The sequence below is a fragment of the Ranitomeya imitator genome, chromosome 4, assembly GCF_032444005.1.
Source record: "Ranitomeya imitator isolate aRanImi1 chromosome 4, aRanImi1.pri, whole genome shotgun sequence".
Taxonomy (NCBI): domain Eukaryota; kingdom Metazoa; phylum Chordata; class Amphibia; order Anura; family Dendrobatidae; genus Ranitomeya; species Ranitomeya imitator.
This window is the reverse complement of record NC_091285.1, coordinates 529139304-529145303: the sequence shown is the minus strand read 5'-3', so window position 1 is coordinate 529145303 and position 6000 is coordinate 529139304. Positions and strand designations below refer to the sequence as shown.

General features: G+C 42.6%; 1 protein-coding gene across 1 annotated transcript in view; it reads left to right on the top strand.

Moving 5' to 3' along the window:
• The first annotated feature begins 572 nt into the window (after positions 1-572).
• SEMA4B (semaphorin 4B) overlaps positions 573-6000 on the top strand; it is a 454316-nt gene continuing 448888 nt past the window's right edge. The window contains exon 1 of the mRNA XM_069766179.1: positions 573-754. The gene's annotated coding sequence lies outside the window, so the exon portion shown is untranslated. The remainder of the gene's footprint in view (positions 755-6000) is intronic.

The window sequence follows — 6000 nt, the reverse complement described above, 5'->3', positions numbered from 1 at the left end:
TCCACTGGTTACTATAAAATATGTTTGCACTTATGCATTATTTGGATGCACAGTAAATTGTGATCAATATAAAATATTACATGTACTCTTAAAGACGTCTTTGATGCTAACCAGCCAGTGAAGCCAAGTGCTGTAATAACAGTGTCTTCTACTGTACAGTGCACCTGGGTACATCTCCACAGGTCCCAGAGGTGTTCCACAAAGTATAGTTTTGTGTCTCTCGTAAAGGTACCACTATTGTGTTTGAAAGTGATGCATGAAAAATATTATAAAAATATTATGGTAAACATCTCAATATTTAGTCACTACATTCCTTGTGTGTATAAAAGTAATACCCAGCCTTTTTCTTTCTTGGTACACAGGTACACATGAGATCATCACTGTGCATCTTCCCGCAGTCTGCCCTACATCACCACAGCAATGAAAGGGTCTGCCATGCTTCAGAATCCCAAAGGAGCATCAAGGAAAGCATGTTACACAGATTCACTGAGAGACAATCCCTTGTCCCCTCCTCCCTGCTCTCCACCTCCCTCCTTCACCATTAGACTGGTAGTTTAACACAAGCCTTCCTTAGTGTAATGTGTTTCACCAGCAGCCCAACCCATTTTGTCCTGTCTTTTTTCCTATAATCCTGTCTCTCACCTGCTAAGGAGGCTTCATCTGTAGAGCAGGTTGGTTGTCCGCTCCATCAGTCCTCCTGTATCCTCTTACTTACCTGGAATTATTAACTATTGTATGAAGCAGCATGTGTCTGGTAAGACAATCTATCATCATTTCTTTGCAATTATTCCTTGTGTTGCTTATTCAAATGCATTATACTGTGCATGCATTAATAGCTGGGATTCCGTCATTGGTCGCATATAGGATGTAGTGAGCACATGACATCACCTATACATGCAGGTGATGAAGGTGCACCTGAATACAGTCATTTTGCTCATGATCGCTTCCAATACAGTTGGATAAAGTAGGTTATAATATTTCTGGATACTATATAATTTGTGTTTACTATGCATCACGATTATATTCAAGGTGTGCATTGATTTTTTATTACAAATTTGCATCTACTACACATTTACAATGGGCAAAATTGGATTGTGAGTCTCCTAAATAAATATGCAAAGCTGGAATGTGGCATTGTCTAGCCCAGGGATTTCGATCCTTTGGTACCCAAGTGATGCTGAGCTTCACCTCCCACGACGAACAGTGGAATCCCACAGACGGACTTGTGCAGATAAACCTGTCTGTGATATCTCAGATGGCTACAAAGTATGTTTGTATTGTATAGAGCAATGCACTAATAGTATTAATATTCATGCAATTACATAATTTCACTATGACTCAGTGTTATGCATTTTTTAGCAGGTTTTCTCTGCAACATTTGCATTAGTAAATCTCGTCTGTTTTAATCCAGTTCATTATAACTTACTGGAACATGACTCTGTATAAGCCAATGTGGTGTCTGAGCGATCAGATCATATAAGCAGGATTTCCTAGAGGCGACTGGGAGAATCCCCTTTATTATTACAACAGCATGAAGAGATGAATGAATTAATGACCGCTCATCACATTGTGGCTGCAACAGATACATTACAGGGGGAATATAGAAGTATAGAAGGCAGGATCAGAAGAAGAATATTATCCAGCCTTTATCATTTGCAATAAAGCTGTATTGGACATGTGAGAAGTGAAGGAAGGGAATTCCTGGGTTTTCTACTGCCTGGATCTAAAGGCGGCTGCTCCACAGAAGCTCTTGTACTGTTCTCCATGTCAGGTAACCATGGAGAGAGCTGGAACAAAACCAGAAGAGGGGAGGGTGGGGTATTGGATTCCAGAAGTCCAGAACCTACGCTGCTATTTCTACAAGCCTCATGCTGACATGACTACTCTCCGCTCACCCTTACTCTGACCCGCAACCGATCGCTCACTGCCAGAGAGAGACTTTTATTATTCGCTGATATTCAACTCCAAAGCATCTATTCCGAGTGTCTGATAATACGAGTAACATGAATTGGCAAAAACCATGACTTTTTAGATATTTTGACTGCGTGACTTAATGGGTTTTTCTATGACCCGATGCAGTGTGTTCGGTGTGTGACTGACCCCCTAGAACCTACCCCAATCCTGAAATAATAGGTGTCCAGTCACTGTCCCTCTGGTTAGTGTGAGATACTAAAGCAGTTAGAAACAGAAAAAGCTAAGTAACAATATACTTTGGATTTCCCCTGGAATATAAAGGGGTTTTTCAGGATCATCATTTTGATGGACTTTTCCTTAGGATAGGCCATGAATATCAGATCGGTGGAGATCCCATTCTCGGCACCGCTGCCAGTCAGCTGTTTAAAGGGACACTGTCACCTGAATTTGGAGGGAACAATCTTCAGCCATGGAGGCGGGGTTTTGGGGTTTTTGATTCACCCTTTCCTTACCCGCTGGCTGCATGCTGGCTGCAATATTGGGTTGAAGTTCATGCTGTGTCCTCCATAGTACACGCCTGTGCAAGGCAAGATTGCACCTTGTGCAGGCGTGTACTATGGAGGACAGAGAATGAACTTCAATCCAATATTGCAGCCAGCATGCAGCCAGCGGGTAAGGAAAGGGTGAATCAAAAACCCCAAAACCCCGCCTCCATGGATGAAGATTGTTCCCTCCAAATTCAGGTGACAGTGTCCCTTTAAATAGGCCGCAGTACTCAGCAGACTTTCCATCATTCACATTGTGTGGCCTACCTGCACACCAAACTCTTAGTAGCGGCTCTGTTGGGTTGCAACATTGCCCCTTTCACTTGTATAAGGATATGGAACCTGTCATGTAAATAAATAACACTATTAACCTGCAGATATGGGGTTAATATGACGCTTAACAGCGTTCTGGGACAGTTTCAGACACCGCTCTGTGTAACCGTGCCCCCGGTCCTAATGCTGAGGGTGGCGTCAGTCAGTGCTGGGGCGCGGTTACAGCCGCCGCCCCAATAACTGGAAGACAAACACTGACGGTATGAATAAAGTTCATTTTCTCCCGGCAGTGGGGCTCTCAGTGTGGGCTCCTCACGTGTCAGAATGCTATTAACCTGTCGATTAACCCCATATCTGCAGGTTAATAGCCTTATTTTACATGACAGGTTCTGTTTAAACAGCTGATCAGCGATGATGCCGATAATTGAGCCCCCAACAATCAGATGGCCTATTTTACGGATACATCATCAGTATTATGGTCCTGGACAGCCCTAAGTAATAGCGTGCATACACACATAATATGCAGCCATATCTCTGAAAGACTTACCTCAAGTTCAACATTTTTGGAGATACAATAACAAATAACAGTAAAGAATACATTTTAAGTATGCCATAAATATTTTTGGAGCAGTAAGACCGTTTTCAATCAGTCTGGAAAATCCAGATTAATATAATAGGCGCAAAAGTTATTCCCCCTGAAGAAGTAAGCAACTGCTCTGATGCCCAGCAGTCAAGGGGGCATAATTCCATTAAGTCACATTGTTAAGTAAGAGATTACACTGAAGGTACAAGTAACGCCAGAGTCACACTTGCGAGTGCAATGTGAGAAACTTGCGCTAGTCTCTCGCCTCAATACCCGGCACTGCCGACGGCACTCGGGACTGGAGCGTTCAGCTGTATAGAATTCCATGCAGCCAGACGCTCCGGTCCCGAGTGCCGGCGGTAGTGTCGGGTATTGAGGCGAGAGACTCGTGCGAGTTTCTCGCATTGCACTCGCAAGTGTGACCCCGGCCTTAACAGGGAAAATGGGAAAAAATAATGCAATTCTTTGAATATAGAGTAAGGCACTAACATTAGGTACAAGAGCAGCTCATACTCTAGCAGAATAATGGTGGGAAACCTTATTAGACCATCCATGTGTTTGACATCTTGTTCTTGCAGGGGCAGAGACAAATGAGGGCCCGAGTGCAAAAAATGTATGTGGGGCCTTTGCAGTCCAATAGTTCATGATAACGCACCCCTTTGTGTTCAACTTTGGGGGTTGGATGGCACCCCTTATAGGGCCCCTCTGTGTCTGCACAGATAGCACCAATGGTACGTCCGCTTTTGTACAGTTAAATCACAACTGTACAGATTGCACCAATGGTATGTCCACACCCGTGCTCTTGAATCACAGCTTTACTTCTGCACAAAGTATTTTATACCTCGGGCTAGGTTTTACTTAAAGTCATATAGAAAATATTTTTTCCCATTTCCTAGAAATAGATACATTGCTTGGTAATGAAGACTATGATCATGGACCACCAAAAACCTATGAAAACACCAAAGCTAAGGACGTTACTGCTGTTCAAAGTGTGATGTTTTTATCAATCAGTCTGAATTGTGGAAACATTAGAATTATGACACAATAGAGAATTCTTTCGTTAGAAGGATTGTCCCATCAGTGCAGACCACACTATGCCGTTAGGCCGTGTGGGTATCATATAGGGAGTCTGTCTGTGCCACAAAGCTTCCTTGGTAGACTGGCTCCTGCTCTTGTGGTCCTGGAAGGTCCATGCATTACATGGACAGCAGTTCATCTGTTTGGCTGGCTTGTAATGCTACGTGCGACTGTCTGTGGCTTCCCTTTGGAGTTAGAGCTGATCACCTGCGATCGGAGACCTCAGACCCTTATTGAGCAGACAAATTACTTGCTGGATTCTGTATAAAAAGGAGTTTACACTGTAAGACAATTTATTTTAGGGCAAATAATTGATCTTGTGAGCATGGTCAGCCTTAACGATATCATTTACAGAGAATAAAAAATAGTCAACACTTTTTGTTGAGATACATTTTCAACAAAAGTTCCCATAGAAATAGACCCCAGTGGCTCCAAAGTGAGTTATATCAGGAGCCTATTACTATGTTAGAGTCTAAACTATCTGGGGAATTTTACGGTATTTTGGTGAGTATGTTTCCCTGACTTTTGGAATTCAGAAAACTAGTAGTGTGGTTGTGTTGGGTCATGTAATTTTGGTGCCAGACCTCTATCCCATGCCTGTATCTTCCTTAGGGCTCATGCAGATGACCGTATTATCAGTCTAAGTGCAACATTGGATCACACCCGGACCAGTGTTAGTTTGGACACATTATGTCTGAGGAATAAATTGCTGCATGCCTGAGTTTGATACAATTGGAATACAAAAGGGGCGGCACGGTGGCGTAGTGGTTAGCACAGCAGCCTTGCAGCGCTGGAGTCCTGGGTTCAAACCCCACCAAGGACAACATCTGCAAAGAGTTTGTATGTTCTCTCCGTGTTTGCGTGGGTTTCCTCCGGGCACTCCGGTTTCCTCCCACATTCCAAAGACATACTGATAGGGAATTTAGATTGTGAGCCCTATCTGGGACAGTGATGATAATGTGTGCTAAATGTAAAGCGCTGCGGAATATGTTAGCGCTATATAAAAATAAAGATTATTATTATTATTGCACTCATCCATTTTCTACACACTAACACAATGGAGAAGATGGAGAAATGTTGCTCTCCATCTTCTCCTCACAGTGTGTTCCAATTTTCTCATCCGAGTGAATCAGATCACAGTATGCTGATGCTCTGATCACACACTAATCAGAGTTTGATCAGACTGTCCTTTGCATAATTGACCCGATTCTCTTGAATGAAAGAATCTATGGCTGTCTTCCCCCGCCCTTGGGCTTCGATAACATCTGCATTATGATTTCTCTTTAGAGCATTCATCCCAACGCTGAGATGGATCCATCATAAAAAGGGTATCACTCGCCCTTTACCCCTAGTTGCAGCATTAGACTATATGGAACCAGGGGGTCACTGATCTGTGTTAAAGAAATAGAGCGCCGACCCCTACTCTGCTCTATAAGTACAGTATATTATAGTGTACTGAGATATTATTTTTATTATTGATACCTAATGAAGGTTACACATTGAGACGTGAATTGTTCAATCTTTTATCATCTAAATATTATAACTTCACATATCCAGTAATTCTTTGTAGTTAAATTCCTTCAGGCTTGAGCAAGAACTGTAGATTTA